Source organism: Cebus imitator, unplaced genomic scaffold (genome assembly GCF_001604975.1).
Source record: "Cebus imitator isolate Cc_AM_T3 unplaced genomic scaffold, Cebus_imitator-1.0 Scaffold133, whole genome shotgun sequence".
In the NCBI taxonomy this organism is placed as follows: domain Eukaryota; kingdom Metazoa; phylum Chordata; class Mammalia; order Primates; family Cebidae; genus Cebus; species Cebus imitator.
The window spans coordinates 3,193,648-3,217,382 of NW_016107448.1; positions in this window are offsets into that span (position 1 = coordinate 3,193,648).

The following is a 23,735-nucleotide window of genomic DNA, read 5'->3' on the forward strand; positions in this document are numbered from 1 at the left end:
GAGAACTTGTTTCAGGTAGTGTTCTGATCACTTTCTAAGCACCAATTTATTTGTTTATCACAATACTATGCAGTAGTTATTGTTATTTTCCCAAGTTTTGTAGATCAAGAAACTAAAACAGAGAGAAATCAAGAAACATAAGAAAGAAAGTGGTAGATACTGTGCTTCATAGTATGAGGCCTCAGATGGCTAAGACTGGCTTCTCCTTTCTCTCATGCAGTAGAAAGACTAACTAGTAGTGCTTGGCCTTGGAGTTATTTGTTTTGTGCAGGGATTTCTGTCATGTGTGAAGCTTCCTAAACATGTCCAACAAAGGTCTGTGTGAACAATATAAGGGTTCATTGAACAAGGTATAACAAATTCTGGTTATATGTCCATCCTACACCCTTTGCCTTGGCCTAGAGGCCAGGACCACATAAGTCGGGCCAAGGAACAAGATAATCCATATAACTATTGAGAACTTGGTTAACAGGGCAGCAAATAACATTATTCGAACAATACAAAGAATAGCTAGCCTTATGATAACTAAAAATAATAATAGGTAAGATCTTATATAATAAGATAACTGACATGTACAGGTTTATAGCTTATCAAATATTTTTCACATTTATTATTTACTTTATTAAAGCAATTTTAAGTATATTTTATTATTGTCCTAACCTTAAGGAGGAAGAGGTAAGGTTTTCAGGTGCTGAATCACATAGCCAAAACTTCACAGAACCAGGTTTTTAAGTTTCAAATTCTTACTAACAAGTCTCCCAAGATTTACTGGCTTAAAACAGTATGGTTGATTGTTCAAATCAGCAGCTTGAGCTGGATTCAGCTAAGTGGTTATTCTGCTGATCATGGCCAGACTTATTCAAGCAGATGCAGTCAACTAGGTGTCACAGCTCTGAGGGCTGGCCAGCTGTCAGCTGAGGTGAAGGGATGGGCTGGGCCAGTCTCTGTTATCCAGCAGGGTTCCAAAATCAGCAAAAGAAGAAAAGTTCCAGTAGTCCATCACTTCTCACATCTTTGCTTGTGTCTCCTTGCTACTGTCTCATTGATCAAAGAAAGTGACATGGTCAAGTCTACTGTCGGTGAACCAGAGGACTACCCAAAGGCATTGGTACAGAGAAGTGTGAACAAACTTGATGTCATTATTTTGAGAACTAAAACTAAAATTCTAAGCCCCAGTACCAACTGAGCGGACTTTCCTCTTGGCCAAGGGAACTCCAGAGAAATCTTAAAAACAGAATTCCCAGACATGATGTGAGGGAGATCAGGCACAGTTAATCATAAGCCCTTCCATTTGCAATTTAGACATAACAACTGACCAGCATTGTTAAAAAAGAGGTGATGAGACTGATGGAACAGAATCTTTGCGACAGTAAAATACAAAATTATCAACAGGACCTCAGGTCATGCCAGGTAAGGGTTAAGTCAGGCCCCGCTACGTTTAAAGTATAAACTATGTTCTGATTGCCACAAGGTTTTTCTTTTCTCTAGTGGCTAAATAAGCACTGGTCTCAAGATAAGCAATATAAAAACAATTGCAGCCCATTTATCCTCAGACTATCTGGCCCCTGTTCCCCAAGCCACAACTACATATTTGATTGGACAAGAGAGTGATTTGAGTAACTTTCACTTGAGAAGAGATCACCAACAATGAACTCATTCTGTCCGGTTTACAGAGGCTGGGCACTGAGTGCCTTCGTGTATCCGCTTTACCTTTTAACATATAAAGCCTGATTGTAATGCATTTGCATATTAAGCCTCCAGCCCAAAATGAACAGGTAATGCATGTAACAGGCATGTTTGTTCAGCACACATGCATCGGGATCTCACTAATGAATATGCAAAGCTCCTCCTATAATCTGTAAAATATGTATGTATCACCAACTCTTCCAGCATAAGCTCCTGTGCCAACCCCTCTTCCTTCAAAGTACCTGCTAATGGTCTCTGCTAGCGGCTATGCTTCCCAGCCAGTCAGGGTAACCAGTGTGCAGGCTAAAATCCTTTATAAGACATAAAGTTTCCTTTCTAAATTTATAAAGTATGTGATTTTTCAGTTGAGAATTGCAACAATCTACCGTAGTTACTTAAAGACAAATTCCCTCCATTCTGATGGGTTCTATTAGAGTTATTGCTTTCTGAGGGCACATTGAAATGGAAGAGTAAAAACTTTCAAAGGTTATGGAGAAAGTGAGGTAATGTAATACTTTCTATGGTCTCAAGTGATAAATCTCAAACTGTTTTATAGAGCATTGCTCCTGAGAATTGTTCTTCAAAAAGATAGATTTTGCCATCAAATATATTTGGAAAATACTCATCTTCCTGTCTCACCTTAGCCCTAAGGTTTGCATGTATGTGTGTGTACTGGTTAGTTTTTCATATCAATATGACCGGGTTATGGAGTACCCAGACATTTGGTAAAACATTATTCGGTTGTGTCTTGAGGCTGTTTCTGGACAAAATTAACATTTGAATCAGTAGACTGAGTAAAGCAGATACCCTCCCTCATGTAGATGAGCATCATTCAATCAATGGAAGACATGAATACAACTTAAAGAGGTAATTTTTGCTGCTCTCCTGAAGAGCTGGAACGTTGGTCTTTTTCCTGCCTTCAAATTTGAATTGAAGTCATTTCTTCTTAGATCTTGAGCCTGCCTAACTCTCAAATTGAAACTTACAAATTGGCCCTCCTGGTTCTCAAGCCTTTGTACTCAGAATGGATTTATACTATGCTGTTTTGGGTTTCCAGCTTGTGATTACAGATCTTGGGACTTCTCAGCTTCTGTAATCATGTGGATCAATTCCTTACAATCTCTACCTCTCTTACTCTGACTCTATCTACCTATATATATCTCCCATTGGTTCTGTTTTTCTGAAGAATCCTAACTAATATAGCATGTTACACATTAACATATTAGCAGCTCTAAAATAGTCTGGAGTAAAAAACAAAACGTCTTTACCTTTTAATGTAAAGAAAATTTCAAACTGAGTAGAAAAGCCTTGATTTAGATCTTGGTTCTGCTACAAACTCTGTGACTTTCAGCAGTTTACTTAATGACTCTAAATAAATTTCTGATTCCTCACCTATAAAAGAGCATAATTAATGAGACTCTTGTCAAGATTGAGATAATACTTCTAAAGTTAATTTTTTTCTAAATACTAAATTGTCTAAGCATTATATTTCTTAGAAACTATTCAAAAGATTATAGTTCTCAAAATTATCACTATACTTACATGACTACATTAACCTAATACATTTTTAGCCACAAAACCTCATTTTGTACAATATCTATTGACATCTAGAAAAAACAATATCCTAGGAACATATTTTATAAAATATATTTAGAAAAAATTGAGAGACTAGAAGAAGGATAGTTTTTTTGTTAGCATTGTGAAATTTTGATCAGCCAGTTTTGTTTTTTCCAGCCAAACTTTTCACATATAAAGAAACCTTTTTTGTGTGTGTGACACATTTGAGGGCAAAGTGAGATGGCAGAATGTACTTATTCTAGACACAGGAATTTCTAAGCAAAACAGAGCTTTCAGTGAGAGAATTCTCCTGAGCAACATTTTGGTTTTTTTTGAGAAAGGATTATTAGCAGATATCTTGGGGAAATTTTGTATGTACAATAAGAAAATAATATAATAAATAATAGTAATGAGAATACCATGTCATTTTCAATCACAATTCAGTCTCTAAGTACTTCTACATCTGTTACCTCATTTAAAAAATAATGCACACAGAAGCAGTACATTTGATATGGTCATATAGTGACAAACTACTAAAAAGTTATACTGATGGACAGATAAACTGAAAAGGAAGAGATAGAGTTGCTCACTTTACTGAAAGGTTATGGATGTGTTTTCCTTCCAAAGTAAGAACACAGGGATAGTAAACGGCAATCAACATTGACCAAATAGATTATATAAGAACATAAAAAGTATACTTCTAGCTTTTGCCTGAATACTTTTTTTTTTCACCTCTACTAGTTAGAGAGTACATTGAATATCCCCTACTCTAACAAATCTCAAAAAGTAGAATATTGCATATTATTATGTCTGGGTGAAAACATATTTTTAGGAGAAAATATCTGTTTACTTAAGGCTTCCTACTTCCCATAAAACATATTTTATTAGCAACAAACTATTTTACATGTATATGAAAACATGATGACTCTAAAACTCATACTACTACTGCAGTTAGTTTATAATTAATACAGGCTTTTATATTGCTCATTTTTTTTTTGTTTCTGTGACCTATTAGCATAAGGTTGGGGCAGTTAGGAAACTACCCAGGCCACTAAATTAAGGATCACAAAAAATTATTATTGTTTTCTTAACTTCAAAAATAAAAATATATTACTTCTTAAACTATATAATTATAAAAGTAAAAAGATGTGCCGATATGTGCATGACATTTTCTTATACTATTTACCAGTAAGTGGTAGAAGTCAACCTGGTACAAATGATGTTTATTTTTGGTCTCTATCGTTACATTGCTCAGTCCCTTATCACAGACTAGACCTAATCCAGAATAATTATTTTCTACATTATTTTCTTTATTTGTAAAAGGCTTCAGGCAAAAGATTAGTTAGCAGATGAATCCCTTTGAACTCAAATCTTTAATGTGGTGGTAAATTAATTTGAATGCCATATTGAGAGAAAATAAATGAGAGCTTTATTTACGAGAAACCAAAAACAGAAAGATTGTCTTTAGACTTCCCCAATACGAAGCTTGAAATCTGATGTGTGTTTCCACCTAAATCTCATATCAAATTGTAATTCTCCACCTAAATCTCCACCTAAATCTCATATTGAATTGTGATTCTCAAAGTTGAAGATAGGTCCCAGTAGGAGGTGATTGAATCATGTGGGTGGTTTCTAATGAGTTAGTACTATCCCCAGTGCTGTCTCCTGACAGAGTTCTCTGAGATCTGGTTGTCTGAAAGTGTGTAGAACCTCCCGCTTCACTCTCTGACTCTGTCTCTGTCTCTCTCTCTCTCCTGCTGACCATGAGAAGACATGCTTGCTTCCCTTTGCCTTCTTCCATGATTGTAAGTTTCCTGAGGCCTCCACAGAAGCAGAAGCCTATATAGCCTAATGAACCAGAAGTCAATTAAACCTCTTTTCAATATAAATTAACCAGTTTCAGGCATTTCTTTATAGAAGTATGAAAAAGAAAAACAAATATAATAGCTAATCACCTCTTTCTCAGACATATTTTATAATTCACCCTGCCAGTCCTTTCTCCTTCATAGATCTCAAGAACCAATTCACATCTTACTTCCTTTGTGAAACTTTTCCTGAATGGTCCACCTGATGGTAATCTGTTCCTTTTCATCTTCCATATCAGTGTTTTCTACATTGCTTATATTGCCTTTCTCACATGTAGGTGCCTAATGTCATGGTTAAACACATGAGTCATTGAACTGAAGAGTCAAGGATCATATGCTAAATCTACATTTACTTATTCTATATATTTGGGCAGGTTTTTGGTATTCCGAAGCCTCCTTTAATTCATCATTCATGAGGTATGGGAAGTGTATATGCAGTTTCAGGTCATTATAAAATAAATAATGTAATACCTAGTATATAGTCAGCTTTTTAAAAGATGACAGTTTTTTTTTTGTTGTTGTTGTTTTAAGTATCGTTCGTTACAACATTATCAACATCAATTCTTTAACAATGTTTTAGGCTCAAAAGGATGGTGACAATTTCTTGTGGTATTTATTTTTTAACTTTCACATTGCCAGCAACATGTCTTGTTTATAGTGGGTCACAGAAAACACTCTGAGATTAAAAGCTGACACTGGTTTAAAAAAAGGAGGAAAAATAAGAGACAATGGGGTAAAGTAGCTTTACATGAACAGTGGTAATGCTAAAATTAATATCCTGCAATTCAAATTTAGTTTCATATTAATAGAGGAAATGTTAAAGTTTTAGACTGAGATGCTTTCAGTATGTGCTCAAGTTAGCTGTAATTCTGCTACTGTAAATAAAGTATTATTTAAGGAACTAGAGGGCCAATAAAGAAATCATCTACAATGTTATGGATGTGTAACATGGGAGGAATATATAAAGTAATACTTAGATAATCACTGACAATTTTCTGGACACTATGGTCAATTCTGGGGATAAAATGATGATAGGTTATCATCCTGAAGCAGCTCAAGATCAAGAAGGCTGATAAGTAATCAATAAATTTTGAGAGGGTGATATGTTCCACATCCATGTTTATTTAGATCTAAAGAGGCACAGAATAAGGGCATACAAGGAAGTCAGGGGAAGACGACTGAGAAGCATTTCGGAAAAGATAATGTATTTTAGCAGAACCCTGAAAACGCAGATAAATAGACTGAGAGATGCAGTGATTGTTTAGTAGAAGCTTCTTGTAAAGGAAGCTTAAAGTTAAAATTAGAAAAGACATGAGCCAGAAAAATAGTACAGCAAAACCCTGAGATAATTCACCCCGAGTTAATCCAAGTTTGAAAATAATGTAATTAGGTATTAACTCTCAGCCTGTGACCAACCTGCGTTCTCAAATGGAAGTAGACTTTCTCTTCCGGAGGGAAGACAAGGCCAAGTAGGGAAATAGCAGACAATTGCATCTTGAGAAGGTGACTCTTCATACCCTCATATTCTCCTAGGCTGATGACTCCAGATTGGACTAGTAAAATGGGTCCTTTCCTAGGCACATTCCTGGAATAAATTGCTTTTGTGCCAGAAATTTCAGCCTCTTACAGGACCTAGAAACATCCCCATTTATTATTTAAGGTGGAGAGAACAACTGCCACCAGGTGGCACCAGATTGCAGGCAGGCCTTGGATGGATTTGGAACTCAGGCTCAGATTCCCTCATCAAGGGTTACTCAAGGCATGTCATTAACCTCACAACATGACACAGCATTTAAAATGAGGAAACTTTTAGATCCTACATATCACATTATCATAAGGCTTTTACTGTATTTTCAAATAAAAGAAGAAAACTAAAGCCTGGTGAAGGACAACAAATGTAAGACAATTTGAATTTGCTGGGTCACCAATGGATCAGTTGCTGTGGAGGGGAGATCAGGTTCATAGGAGTAGGAAGGATAGAATCCTGACTTTCAGCAGTTTAAGCATCGGGAACAGGTATAAGCAAACGTGTGAGAGGCCGAAAAGTGATAACAAAACTTACCTAAGTGAAAAGAAAGTCAACCTACTGGTTTATTTCTTAAGCAATGCATAAGAATTAGAGTAACAGTTGCATCATAAATAATTGGAGCTTTTGATGTTATTGTGTTCTGATTGTTGCCCATTTTCAGGAATAGGGTATGTATAAAATAATTTCTACTTGATTCTTTCTTAGAGAGTGACATTTGAATCATACCTGTCATCTGAAATTGCCTAGAAATGTACAATGTTGACAGCCTCAACCCAAAAATCTAAATCCAGAATGGTTTAAGTTGCCTAACTTTCAATTCGTCCTGAACCTCTATGTCTTTGTCTTCCTAGTGCAACATTCAGTGTGAGCTCTTTCTGGTGACATAGCTTTTCTACTTGATCTCATGATCAAGCATTTTCTGTCTTCTGCCTATTGGCTACTGTTATTACCTCTTGCTATTGCTTATGCCTGTGAAACTTGCCTCCTAGGGAAACTTTGTCCCGAGTCCCTGTAATTATTTCTGCTATAGAATTACCTCCAAAAGATTCCTAAATTGAAGGAACTCTTAATCTGCCCAGAGTTTTTCCACTAGGGGCCTAGCAGTATATAATACTTTTACCATGCAAGTCTCAGGAGACTCTGTTAACTTAGCTGTGAATGACTCGGACCTTGTGCAGCATTTCAATCCATATCATTATGTAGTAGTAGAATCTTCCTCTAATGTGATGCCTCTGAACTCTGACAGCACATAGGAATCAGGAAGGAAATTCTTGAAGAATAATCTCACCCCCCATGGTTTTAAATTCAATAGCTATGAGCTAGGACAGGAGCCTTAATTATTTTTTAAAGTGCCCTAGGTGCATGAGTATGTGCTGAGAACTACTTTTCTGCTCTTTTAAAAATGATCAAATCATTCTTCTTTATGTTTTAACCTGCTTCTTCTTTTGATTTTTTTCTTCTTTTTTTTTTTTTTTTTAATATATGCCAGGCTTATTGTTTGCTGGAATTGAGTGGCTAACTTGTTGTGCTATTTCTTTACATTCTACACTGTAATTATTCTTCTTTGTTTTTAACAATTTTTTAAAAAAAATTTTATTGTGAGTTTCCCTTAATGAGAAACATAGGTCTGCCAAATATATCCACTGTTTGAAAAATTTTATTCTTCCTTCTTACCTTGAGTTGGATAATCCCACCCAGGAGCCATATTTGCTTTATAGGTGGTAAACTGCAAAAGGAAGATATCCAACCTGTATTTCTGTTGTGGAGCTGTGTGCCCTTACGTGGCACTGTGTCTATGCAAAGCACAGAGCAACTTGTTTTCAATTGGCAAAATTTTGCCTATCAGACAGCCATGGGCCCTACTTAAAGTTTTCTCTAACGTTGACAGTGTATTAAATCCTAATTTAATATACTTTTCTGCCTGGTGGCACAAGGCACAGGTAATACCTGTATCCCATCTATTTTAAAGAAAAGCTTAGAACTAGCCCAGTACTTCCTGTAGTATCTTAGAATGGTTTTCTGGTCTTCTCTAAGATCTCCATAAGTTTATATAACCATCTGAGATGCCCATATCAATTCTTAGTTGTTTGCTTTTTATTGTATAACTTTTAAATATTTCCCTGGACGCTAAATCTCACCTAGGAAGTCATTCCAGTCTTCGATCTTGACATGTGAAGCTTTAGTTATACTAGCTGGTCTGTTAGCAACTAACACAACATTCTATTTCCAGATGCCCTTTCTACTTCATTTCCCTTCTTATAACTCTCTGTCCTGACCTTCCAGAATTTATTTTCTAAGTTATATCTTTTTAATTTCTTCCTAAGATTTAACATTCCTTTTGAGGGAATTCTTTCCCTAAAATAGTCAGCTTTTCTTTTGTTTTTATTCTTTGCTGCTCCTTATCTGATGGGAAAATTGAAGCAATTTTTCTAGTCATTTCAATTTGTCTTTGTTTCTCTGAGCAAGTAGCATTCTCAGAGCCAGAAGTTTCAAGCATAAGTCTTTGTAAAAACTTCGTTAGGCTTTAGGTTTCTAATCATTTCGTTAAGTTGTTTATTGCCTTAAATAAAAGTAGATAGGATAGTCTTATAAGTTTCTTTCTTATTAAGAAAAAAATGACACTCATGAGTAAATGAAGCTACATTTTACTACTGAAAAACTAAATCCATAGTCAGAGCTTGTATATTTAACCAAATTTAACAATGAACTTGAGACCAAGGACAGAGGGCAGGACTTTGGCTGCCAGGCACATTTCAGATGAAGAGAAGCCTAATTGTACGACTCACTAATTCTTTTAAATCTGATAATCAGATAGGTCAATTCTTTGCTGAAGAAAAATGAGCAAATAGGTGGCAAGAGACCAGGAGAGTTTCTATAATAAATGACTCTTTTACAAGGAAAGAAACTTTAGAAGAAAAACAAATATCTTCTTCCCTAATACTTAGTATTAGTTACAATGCAGCTTCCTGAGTGAATGGGATGTGGAGTACAGGGCAGGGGAAGTGCACTATAATATTAAAGTTCTCAAAGCTGCTCTGAAAACAAACCGGGAGGATTACTTCACTAGAGATAAAAGGCAGAGTAGATTGCAGTATATGACTGTTGGTTAACTGGCATTTTCTCTTACTTGTTTTAATAAAAAACAATGATAGCACAATTCAAGTATATGTAAAATATGATAATGTTTACATTAGAACACATGTTCTTTTATATTTTATTTTATTTCCAAAAATAAAGTAATACATTTGCTACAGAAAATGTTTAGAAGTATTAAAAAGTAGAAAAATGTCTAGTCCTATCAAACACTTGGAAATGATGCAATTCAGTGTTGTCATGTATAAAAACAACTAACAAAATTCTATTTATTCAATTGCAGCAATAACTGACAAGAAATTATCATAAATAATAAGATCATACTAATGTAAATGTTCATAAAAATTATATTGATGTTAACAGAAAATGTCTAACGTCTATGAAAAAAATCTTAAAAATAGAGAAGGCAAAAATTTAAATTGATAAGGAATAAAATATCATAAATTAATCTAAATTATAAAAATTAATTTGTAGCTATGTAATTCTACAGCTCTGTAATTTCGAATTTGAGAAATTTGGAAAACATTTTAAATTAGTATGAAAAATAAAAATCCAAATCAAGGTGAGCTAATTCTGAAAAAGGAAGCCTATAGTGAGACATATTACAAAACCTATTAATAAAAACAGCACAGGATCAATGAAAGAACACATAGATAGACTGAAGCAATAGAGAAAAATAAAGATTGTGGACTCATTCTTTAAATGTTTGGTAAAAATCAATAGTGAAGCTGTGTGTGTGTGTGCGCACATGTGTGTGCGTGTGTGTGTATGTGTGTGGTGTATGTATGTTAAGGGAAAGTTTTAACTATAAGATAAACTTTTTTTTTTTTTTTTTTTTTTTTTTTTTTTTTTTTTTTTTTTTTTTTTTTTTTTTTTTTTTTTGAGATGGAGTCTCACTCTGTCACCAGTCTGGAATGCAGTGGTGCTGTCTCGGCTTATTGCAACCTCCGCCTCCTGGGTTAAACTGATTCTAATGCCTCAGCCTCCTGAGTAGCTGGGATTACAGGCACTTGCCACCATATAATTTTTGTATTTTTAGTAGGGGGGCGGTTCACCATGTTGGCCAGGGTGATCCTCATCTCCTGACCTCCTGATTTACCCACCTCAGCCTCCCAAAGTGCTGGGATTACAGGCTTGAGCCACCGCGCCCGGCCCCAGCTAAACTTCTTTAATAGAAAAGGTTTATTTAGGTTTTCTACTTCCTCTTAAGTGAATTCTGGTCATTTTAAACTTTCAAGGAATTCATTCTATTCAGCTAAGCTGTCATATGTAATGGCATGACACTTTTTATAATATTCCCTTATTATTCTGTCAATATCTTCTGGATCTGTAATGGTGTCTACCTTTTACCTTCATGTTGGCAATATATGTTTATTTTCTTTTTATCAGTCTGCTAAAGGGTTATCCATTTATTATCCATTTTATTTCCTTATGTTCTCAAAAAAACAGGTTTTGCTTTTATTGATTTTGTCTACTGTTTTTGCTTTTCATTTATTTTATTTGTAGTCTTAAATTTCTTTGTCCAGCTTTCTTGGGTTGAATCTGCTCTTGTTTTTCCCTCCTCTTCAGATGGAAGCCTAGATTGTTGCAATGAAAACTTCTTTTCAATTTAGGTGTTTAATGCTATTAATTGCTCGATATTTAATGCTTTAGCTGCATCACACAAAAATAAACTTTTATGTTTTGTTTCTATTGTTATTCAGTTCAAAGTAATTTCTAATTTTTAATATGTTTTTCATTGATCATTGAGTTAAATACGTATTGTTTCATTTCCAAATATTTTGGAAAATATATGTTTCTGTTATTTATTATTTAATTTTACTGTGGTTCAAACACAAACTTTGTATCATTTTTCCTTTAAGTCTCTGTGGGATCTACATTGTTAAAGCACATTCATTACATAATACTCTTTAACTTAATATACTCTTACTTATACAGAAGAACGTATATTTAATGTTCTCTGCTAGTACTTTGTCAATGAGGCTCAAGTTATTTTGATTGTGAAGAACTTGTTCCCTGAAAGATTCCTTAGACAGAATTTATGGTTTAATTTAACATGAGTTCTTGTCTGTTGTCAACAGTTTGCAAGTTGTATAATCTGAGTATAAAATCCTCAGTTTTCAATTTATTTCCTTAAATATACTAAAGAGTTTATGCCATCTTCTTCTGGTATAACTCATTAATATCAAAAAGTATAAAATGAATCATTTGATCTGTTTCTTTAGGTAGATTTATTTTTTCCTGAAGTCAAGTAATTGGTCATTTGGGGTCAGCTTATGTAGTGTGTTTTCTCAAGATGTAATTTTGAATCTTTGTATTAGCTTCAGGACATTTTTTTTTTCTTGGATTAAATCAATTTTCTTCCTCAAGTTCCCTCCTACACCTCTGTTGAATATGTATCATTTATTTATAAATTTTCCTCTTCTTTTGAATTGAGTTAATGTCTTTTATTTATTTTTTAATTCTTCTTGTTTTCTATTTTTAGGGCACTAATTGCTATGTTTATTTATTTTTGCAATGCTTTTAACATTCTATTCATTTGTGAGCACATTTTCTAGTTTTCTCTTTGACTTATATCATTTATTTGTAAATTTTCTTAATTTAAATTTATGTAATTTCCCCATAATCCTATAGATTTATGGATGCTTTTTATTTTGAAATAATAAGCTATAATTAAATTTAACTATAGGCATGATTTCCTAGCATGCATTTGTTACCTATAGATATATTATTTTGCTTCTTATTCTCTTTTATTATAACTTTTGCAGACTTCACCCTTCTCTTTTTCTATTAATTTTTATATTAATTTGGTTTCACTCAGTGTTCAGAAGGTTAAACTTCAAGGTATCTTTTTTGGCTTCACCTGGCTGTCTGTTGTTATTTTCCTGTACTTAAATATGTATGGCAGCTTACTTTTTAAAATCTTCTGGATCCAATTCCTCTTCCAATATTATGAACTCATGTTTCATTTCTTTCTATTGTTATTTTGATGCTCACTTTTTATTCTTTTCTCAGCAGTTTTTTTTAGTTTTGAGAATTCTGAGACTCAGAAAGCTCCATCATCCTACAGATGTTAATGCTTTAGTTTTAGACTCATCTACTATTTCAGGGTATGAAATTCTCTCCAGTCACAACTATTAATTTTAAAGTATCCCTCTGAGATTTACAGTGAGTGACTTGTTAATTTTCTGTATCAACCTGACAGGGTTAAGGGATACTGAAATAACTGGTAAGGCATTATTTCTTTGTATGTTCATGAGGATATTTCTGAAAAAGATTAGCATTTAAATTAGGACACTGAGTAAATAAGATCCTGCTCACCAGTGTGAACAGGCGTCATCCAATCCTTTAATTGTCTGGATAAAACTAAAAGGCAAATGAAGGGCAAATTTGCTCTCTCTGGCTTTTGCCTTGAGACACTGGTGCTCCTTGTTCTCAGGCCTTTGGACTCAGACTCAATTATACTACCAGCTTCTCTGCTTCTCCTGCTTGCAGAAGGTAGATGCTGGCATTTCTCAGTTTCCTCAATCATGTGAGCCAATTCCCATAATAAATCAACCTTTCTCACTGTCTCTCGCGCACACACACACACACACACACACAAACACACACACACATTAATCAGGGTTCTTCAGAGAAACAGAACCAATACTACACAATGCATAAACTATTGGTTCTATTTCTCTGTTTCTCTGTGGAATACTGACTAATACATACCTGATTCTACATCTTTCACATGAACTATTGTTTCTCATTTGTTTCTTTTACATATTTACAATGTAAATCTTATAGTGATTAGTGGTTAGTCCCCCCTCACGCATACTTCTGGGTTCATGTTAATATATTGTCATCTGCATTTATGTACATATCTTATGTTCATTTTAGTATCCTAGTTACTGTCCCTAGCTTCAGAAAAATTAAAAGAAAGATATCTATATCATTGTTTCAATCATCTTAAAAGTCTCCCAAAACTCTCCTTTACACTCTTTAAAATTGTAAACATTTGAAAAAATGGTTTTCAGAAAATGTTGGCAGAATTTGGGGGTATGGAAAATTATTATGTATAGCTGATGAGAAAATAGCCCAGGAACAAAATCTGTCTATCTTTCGATCCATCGATCCATCCATCCATATCCAGGAATCCTGCTTTTATATACATTTTCTAGTAAAATTCTCACTGAAATGAGAACCTCCATTTCAGTATTGTTTGTGCTATCGGGGATTTGAAGGCAGCCTAGAAATCTATTACCGAGAGAAGTAAAATGATAGAGGTGTACACCATCAAATACTATGCAACAGTTTGAATGAGTAATAAGATGTACCCAAAACAACATGGCTAGATGTTGAAACCATACTGATGAATGAAACATGAAAATTAACTTTTTTTCTAAAGCAAAACATTTTGCATATAAATTAATACAAACACATGTAAACACAAACACATACATAATACAAACATATTTTATGTATGGTTACACATAAAGTATGACTATATATTTGTACATACATGGAACCATACTATATATGTATGCTTTTAATGGAAAATGAATAAAAAGAGAATCAAAGAACAAAACTATAACCAACTCACTTCCCTTTACTTCCTTGCGGAGAAGAACACTATTATTTAAATTTTGGTATATTTTTATTTAGGCTTTCTTATAGATGTTATTCTTTGTTTTCCTCATAATAACATTGTTTACTTATTCCTCAACATAAAAAATATTCCCTAGAAACATATATTCTAATGGTTATATAATATCACAGTCTTTGTGACATCATTCAGTTCAATGTTTATATAAAGTAACCATATATAAAATAAGAGAATATGCTTCAGAATGTTTCCCCAAGGGGTATGAGATGAATGAGAAATAGGAGCTAGAATAAAATGATATAAGTAAATAAATAAACCGATAGTTCTTGGCCAGGCATGGTGGCTAATGCCTGTAATCTCAGTACTTTGGGAGGTCAAGAGGGGTAGATTACTTGAGGTCAGGAGTTCTAGACTAGCCTGACCAACAAGGAGAAACCTTGTCTCAACTATAAAATACAAAATTAGCTGGGTGTAGTGGCACACACCTATAATCCCAGTTACTTGGGGGCTGAGGCAGGACAATTGTTTGAACCTGGGAAGCAGAGGTTGCAGTCAGCTGAGATCATGCCATTGCACTTTAGCCTGAGCAACAGGAGCAGCAAAACTCCATCTCAAAAAAAAGAAAAGAAAAGTAAAAGAGTTTTTGAACTCACAGTAGAGGTCAATGGGCAAAGGTGTACAATTAATGCAACTTCCTTTACAAAGTTCTAAATAAATAAATAAAATATATTTAACCTTCTAATTTTAGTTTTTATCCTTATTATAACAGCTTTTAATGGAAAATGAATATAAGGATTAAGAATCAAAGAACAAAACTGTAACTAATTCACTTCCCTTTACAGCCTTGCAAAGGAAAACATTTTGGTATATTTTTGTTTGGGCTTTCTTATAGATGTTATTCTTTGTTTTCTTCATAATAATATTGCTTAAGTATTCTCCAAAATTAAAACACATTCCCTACAAGCATATTTTAATGGCTGTATAATATCACAATCTCTATGATGTCCAGCATATATGTAGCCCAACATGGAAGTTACCTGGTAATTCTTTCTAACAAGCCAATTATTCACAACTTGGAGTCCTGACCTCCCCATGATGCCTCACTTATCTATGGTAAAGGAGAATGGAATTTTATAATCTGTAAAATATATTTCCATAAAGAGAATACTTAGATACAGTTGCAGCAGAAAAAGCAGTTGAAATTAAATTTTCTTGCTCTCTTCAGGTAAGCATGTGAGTATCACTGGAGCCTGACAGTTGTATGGCCCACCCTCCTTCCACCAGAAATGTCCAAATTTTTGGAGCTGGAGAAAAAAAAAACTATAGGAATTCAATTTATTTGTTGAGATATTAATTTTTAATTATGAATGTCCTGTCAAGCTAGTGGCTGGGCTACAACTAATACTTAAAATAGTGGGCACATTACTCTGCTATTGACAGGAATGTGATTACATGAAAAGGAATTCAGTGTGGGTGGTAAATGACAGGAGGAATTTGAAAGAAGCTTTTAAAAAGATGATTTGTCAATCATCTGCTTAGTGGTAACCACTGAGAAGACAGAATTATGACTCGCAGAGTCCTGACAAAGAAAAATGTATTAAAAAGTGGATAATAGCATTGATGAGAAGTAGGGACCCTTCTAGTTAAATTATAGAATGAAGAAGAGGAAATGAAGCATTAATTAGACAATAATTTCAAATTGAAAAATACAAACTTAAATTGTCCCTGTTTGTAGATGATACACTCTTATGCATAGAAAACTGACGACTTCAACAAAGATGGAAAATAAACTTATTTACCAAAGTTGTAGGATGTTAAATCAATATATAAAATCAGTAAATTTTCTATATGCTAACAGTAAAATATTTTAAAAAGAAAACAAGAAAAAGTTTCCTTTACAATAGCTACAAAAAGTGAAATACTTAAGAATAAAGTAATTTTTCCAAATATGAAAGATCTGTACACTAAAACTGAAAAACATCAATGAAAGAAATTGAAGAAAACAAAAATATGGAAGGATCCTCTGTTTATGAGTTGGAAGAACTAAAATTATTAAAATGCCCATATTAACCTAAGCTATCTATAGGTTTAATGCAATCTCTATCAAAACCACAATGACAGTTTTCATGGAAAGGAAAAGAAATCCTAAAATTTATATAGAGCCACTAAAGACTTTGAATAGTCAAGGCAACCTTGAGCAAAAAGAATAAAGTTGGAGGCATCACACCACCTAACTTCAAAATATACTGCAAAGCTATTATAGTAAAAACAGTACGATAGTGACATATAAACAGTAAGATAGGACAATATAACAGAAAAGAGAGTCCAGAAATTCACCTATTTCTGGTCAATTCATTGTTTGACAAAGGTGCCAATAACACAAAATGAGGAAGGGACAAACTCTTTATAAATTGTTTGTGGACAATTGGATAGCCACATGCAGGAGAATCAAATTAAACCCTTACATCACATCATGTACAAAAATCAATTTATAATGGATAAAATCTTAAAGGTAGGACCTAAAAATGTGAAGCTACTAAAATAATATTAGGTGAAAAATCTTGATGGCATTGGTTTGAGCAATAGTTTTTGGATATGAACCCAAAACCACTGGCAAAAGAAGCAAAGTTATAAATGGGATTAATCAAACTAAAAAGCTTCTGCACAGTCTAGAAAACAATCCACAGAGTGAAGAGACAACCTGTGAACTGAGAGTCAATATTTGCAAATCATATATCTGATAAGGGGTTAATATCCAAAGTATGTAAGGAACTTAAACAACTACGTAGTTTATATAAATCAGGTTATAAAAAATAACCTGATTTTAAAATAGTCAAGGGGTTTGTATAGAAATTTTTCAAAAGAAAACATAAAGGTAACCAACAGGTATCTAAAAAATGCCCCAAATCCTTAATCACAAGAGAAATGCACATTGAAATGTCAATGAGATATCACCTCACACCTGTTAGAAAAGCTATTATAAAAAAAGAATAAAGGTAACAAATGTTGGAGAGGATGTGGCGAAAAGGGAACCATGGTGCACTGTTGCTGGGACTGTGAAGTAGCACAGTTGTTATGGAAAACAATATGGAAGTTCCTCACAAAAAAAAAAAAATAGAAATACTCTGTGATCCAACAATACCACTAAAGGGTATATATCCAAAGGAAATAAAATAAGTATGTTGAAGGGATGTCTGTACTCAGCATGTTTACTGCAGCACTGTTTACAAAAATGAAGGTATGGAATCAGCCATCAATAAATGAATGTATTAAAATTGTGTTTTCTCTCTCACTCTCTGTATCTCTCTGCATCTGTCTATATGTGTCCGGGTGCATGTGCACACACACACACACACACACACATACACAATAATACATTATACTGGGTATTAGGATCTAGATTCCACATTTGAGACTCCCAGATTTCTGAGACTTAAAAAAAAAATTCTCGTATCCTCTTGCATATCATAGCTTTTCCATTTGTAAAATGGAAAGTTCAATTTATTGATTTCAAAGACTATATTTATAAAATATTAGAATTCTGTGTGTGACAAAAATGTGAAAGAAAAAATTATACATAGTAATATAAATAAAATGATTTTTCATGCATTTTAAGAAGTATACAGAATATAATTTCAAAAATATTGTTAATAACCTATTTTCACACATAACTATTGAGCTATGCATATTCTCTAAAAATGTTTTTTTACACTTTTTATATCTTCTACCTGCAATAAAAAATCTTCAAACATAGACCAAATGAAAATGAACAGAAAAATACGACTTTGAATCATACAAATCACATGCTTTGCTCATTTGGATGCAGTAAAAAGCACTGACTTGTGGCATAGCCTGGGTTGAACCCAAAGAACATCGCAATGAAGGGCCTGGAGCCTTTCCTCTGGCCAGATGTGTACATGAGACACATCCCTTCTTTCCTAGATATATATCTCACTCTGGGAAAGAGCCAGACAAAGAGGCCTATACTAGAGATATTTGAGTGACTGAGAAATTTTTCCTGGTAAGAATGATGATTGTCTAAATGGAATCTTAAACCACAAAGCTGGATATATATTATTCAAATTATTAATATAATTTAAATTTGTCAAATTTAAAAGGCTCTTTAAATTTGTTAAAAGACAAAATTCAACAAATTTAGTTTAAGGTTCTAATTGGCCTTCATTAGCAATATGTGAATCAGGGAGTTTCTCATGTAAAGATTTAGAAAAGGCACCCAGATGAGCTGAGCAGAAAAGATTGGCTTCATAGGCAGAAAAGGGGTGAAGAAATTAGAAATATGGAACAAAAAGCAGATTGGCTAGCATTTGTTAGATTACTTCAGTAATCTAACTTTCTTTCTTTTTAAGGATTAAAGCAGAGAAGACTTTTTGTTTTTTATGATGTCTGCTAAAACAGGAGTGTTTGGGATTTGGCATTATCTTTATTCTGATTTCTTAGTAGGTCAGATAAACAACTTAGTTTCAGTTTTTAAATGAGGACATTTAGTACAAGTGACTCCATTTTGGTTTGTCTGTTGAAGTCTAGTGCAGGAAATCAGTCCAAACAAATGACGTCCTATAAATTTATTTAACACATTATTGAATTGAATTAAGTTTTAAACACAGAGTATATAAAGTAGAAATTTGTCTTTTAACCCATGATGGAAACTTGGAGAGTAACAGACATTGGTTACATGCAAACTAAATTAGGCATACTTCTCTTTGTATGTCTGAGGTATTGCAAGTTTGATTTGGAAACCCATATATGCCATTTTATAAATCGGATATCTTGGGCTGTATTCTCTTCCTATTGTGTTCAGGTATATTGTTGACTTCTAGAGTAGAGTATAGCTTATACAAAAAGAAATACCTTTTCCTATTTGCCCAAGCTACAAAGTTCAAGACAAGGGACCTTAGTTAGATCAGTCAAAGCTTCATCGAGATTCCCAAACAGGAAGTTTGAATAACATGGCAGGGTACTCTAATAACTAACATGGCTGCATCATGATATGCTTAGGAAGTTTCTTCTTAAATTTCTTCTTATTTTGTTATTGATGGGGTGTTCTTACTTTCCTGGTAGCAACCCTATTAATAGAAGACAGGAATCCAAGGAGGTGAAGGTGGAGTAGGCATAAAATCTAAGTAGGTCATGCATAGCCCTTTATTTGCTTATTAAAGAAATAACTATTGATCACTTATGGTGTATCAGGCCCTTTTCTGTGTGGTGGCATTGAAAGTGTAAACAAGACAGACATGAAGCTTATGTTGCAATGAGGTGAGTTAAAGGCAATAAAACAATGAGATCATTTCAAATGGCATTAACTGCTATACAGAAAATAAATTCATTTAATCAAGAGTTTGGGAAGTATGGAAGTGTGCAGCAGATGATGGGGGAAGGACTCTGTGAAAAGGAATCATTTTAACTAGATCAGAATTAAACAATGGAGTCAATCACGTAACATTGGGTTTGAACCGAGAATTCAGGCAAAAGAAATAGGGCCACAGGGATCAACCCTGGTGAAAACAAGAGAATGTAGGTTTGTTTTGTCACTGTGAGGGCTGGGTGGGAGACAGGAGTTTGCAGAATTTCTCAGGGCTCAATCAAACAAAACTATGGTAAGTAGCTTGGATTTCTTTCTAAGTAGAATTACATAACGGATAATATTGGTCTCCCAATGCCCTAGGATCTGTATGACCATTTTTGTGCATATTTCAGTTTCTGTGCACTTTTTTATGAATCTTGTTTGGAATGTTCTCAAGATACTGAAGCCTGCCTAGTCCACACTGCAGATAAATATCTGAAAATGTATGCCCACAATCTTCTACCCAATAATTAGATAATTAATAGATACAGCTTGTAGCTGGGAAAACACTGAAGCTGAATTGTCTCTCCAGAGTTCCTCTGTGGGATTAGGCTGAAGCTGCGCTTTACAGGATTTTGCCTGTGATGACACCCTTGCTTGGATTTTGCCCTTGCTTGTCCTGCTTTCTCAGCTCTCCCCTGGGGACAGCTCCTTACCAGTTTCCCAGGGAACAATTTCTTATCAAATTACTTGCATACCAAACCTCAGCTTACATTCCATCTGGGACACTCAACTTGTGACACTTGGAAGACTTTGGAGAAATCTAAAGAGAAAAACAAAAACTGACTAATGTTAAAAATATCACTGCAGCATTTGTGTGAAAGAAGAATGGATAATGGGGGCTGGGGGAAAGCAGGGAGTAAGGAACAAAGGTAAGCAGGTTGTCTCAGGCTGTTCTTGCTTTGTTTTAAAAAAACATCTGAGACTGACTATAAGAAAAGAAGTTTAATTGTTTCATGGTTCTGCAGGCTGTTCAGGAAGCATAGCAGTGGTATCTGCTCCTAGGGAGGCCTCAGGAAGCTTACATTCATGGCAGAAGGTGTAGGGGGAGCATGCACATCACATGGCAAAAGCAGTGGGGAGAGAGAGTGTGGGCAGAGGTGCCACACACTTTTAAATGACCAGATCTTGTAAGAATTCATTCACCATGATGAAGTCAGCACCAAGCCATGAAGGATCTGCCCCCATGACTAAAACACTTCCAACCAGGCTCCATCTCCTGCACTGGGGATTACAATTCAACATGAGATTTGAGCAAGGATAAATGTCTAAACTGTATCACAGATGAAATAAACCAAAATATTTCTCCCCAAAGTATTAAGAATTGTTGATAAAGTCACTAAAAACACAGGAGAATGCTCTGCCTCAGCCTCTATTTGCCTGGTGGCAGGACATCAATCCCTCCTTACTGGAATTAGCAGTTGCTTATGTGCCCAGAGAATGTACTAGCAAGCACCAGAAGAATCTGGGAACAAATTCTACCATCTTTTCACGTGTTCCTGCCTTTTAAAAGACTAGAACTGCTCTCCCCTCTGTCTTTTCACTAGATCGGATTTATGACTCTTCGTTAAAGCACTGGTTAAGCAAGGCCCTTAAATCATTGCCTTGAGAGAGATGCATTTAAACTGAGGCCTCTCCTACCTAATGGGCACAGCATGTTTTAATAAACTTCTAGTTGTTTTTATTTTTTTGTTAATTTGACTTTTTGTTTTTAGGAGATGTCTCAACTAAGAACTTTAAAAGAAAAAGGAAAGAAATTATGTTTTCTACCCTGCAATTTCTCGATCCAGCCTGGAAAAACAGAGATAATCCGCTTGCTCTGGGACCTATAGAAGGAGTCTTGGAAGAGAACTGGCAGGAGTCAGCAGAAAAAGGTAAGATTTCTTACTAAAGCCAGCTTCTCCCTCTCTGTTACCTGGTGGAGAGAGGAAAGTAAATTTTTTTCCTTGTCCCTACTTTCCCAGGTTCATATTAACAGGAAAAAAAACTATAAGAAATAGTAATTTGAATTTGTAACTCTTGTAGATTTGTTGTACATACTTACTTGGTTATAGATCTGTGGTTTTCCTAGGATGGACTTTGTTTATCTTGTTTCTGTATCTTCGTATGGTTTGTCAGGAGGAGGAAACGCCTCATAAGATTCTCCTTTTGTCTTGTTTTATTTCTTAAGAAGTTTGGCTTTGTAACGAGCAAGTTTATTTTCTCATCTCTAACACCTTGAAGGGCACAGATTTTGGGAATCACGTCAGTTGGCCACCTGGGAGTTCAGCTGGGGGTCCCAAATGTCTGTTTGCCCAAATGTGCCAGCTTTTTGGAATTTGTCTTAATTGTCTCAACTTTAATTGCCTTGCTGATAAGGAGGAATGTTATTTTCTTAGGGCTCCTTTTGTTGGTTTGTTTTATTTTATCTTAATTTTTCTAGAGACAGGGCATCACTCTGTCATCCAGACTGAAGTGCAGTGGCATGATGATGGCTTACTACAGACTCAGTCTCCTAGGCTTCTGCGTCAGCCTCTTGGAGTAGCTAGGACTACAAGCATGCACCACTACACCTGGGTAATTTTAAAAACTTTTTGTAGAGATGGAGTGTCACGATGTTGCCCAGGCTGACCTCAAACTCCAGGCCTTGAGCAACCCTCCCACCTTTGCCTCCCAAAGTGCTGGGTTACAGGCACGAGTCACTGCACCATCCCCTTTGGAAGAAACTTTAGATCTTGAGAGGTCACTATACTTTTATAACCTCTTGAGGGATGCTATGCTTGCATCTGATTGTAAGTCATAAAAAGGCTTACTGGTACAAAGTTACAATATTTGAAAATTTGGACTTTTGTATATAAAAGTATTTTTTTAAAGAGGTCCTCTCAGTCCCCTGGAGATTTAAATCCTACCACAGCTTTAAATGTTAACATACAGGAAATTAGCTAAGTAGTATTCTAGCAGAGATCAGGTTTGAAAGAGTTAAATTTCAGAAGGAAAAAGCCAAGGAACCAAGGCACAGGAATATTTGCTATTTGCCCAACTAAAATCTGCTAAATTTTTTTAAGACTTCTCTATTTAAAATTTTACCTAATTATAGTATGCGTATATTTAGGTTATATATGTATACATATATATATATATATATATATATTCTTAAGACACTGTTCTCTCTATAGAGGCTTCTCAGTTGACTAAATTCCTCTCTTCGTAAGTCCCTGCTAACTATTAATTCTATAAACTCCCTCTGCCTGTTTTTCCTCTTGGTGACATAATTTTTGCCACTAAGACTTGCTTTTCCGTTTACTTTTCTCTGTCCCTCTTTCCCATTGCCACCCTTGAGGTCACGTGAGGAAACCTGAGGAAGATTTCTAACAACACTAAGACCCCTTGAGAAAAACAGAAAAGGAGCCAAAGACTCCTTTTTTTGGGAAGGAACCTCCATTATTTTCTCATGGAACAGCAATATTTCCAAGTGGACAGATTCCTTACAGCTCCAAGTTGTAAGTGGACAAATCTAAAGCTCTACTCTCTTTAGCATTGAACTCCTTGATCTCTTCGGCTTTCAGATGCGTGTATGTGTACACATGTATTTTATATGTTGTATTTACATGTATGTATATGTCTATACACAAATTTGTATGTTGCCTACATGGTACCAGATTAATTCAAAGATACATGAGTACTCATACATTAAATAAATAACCCAAATATTTTTCAAGTTCATGTGACTTGAATAAATATTTTTTGATGAAAAAGAGGACGAGTTTAAAATTCTTGGTTTAATAAAAACAACCATGTCTTGAACTATCAGCAAAACATGCATGTGTTTACTTTTAAGGTTCTTTATGTTATGGTACTTGCCTAACATATGTAGTAATATAATAATGAGAAATAGAAAATTTAACTGGAGACGATGGTTAGATTTGTCTAATATCTCATAAAACTTTCCAAACATAATTGTTAAAATTAAATAAATAAAATAGACTAAAGTGCAATAAAAGTTTTAGATCAGACACCGCATGTTCTCACTCATAGGCGGGTGTTGAACAATGAGAACACATGGACGAAGGGAGG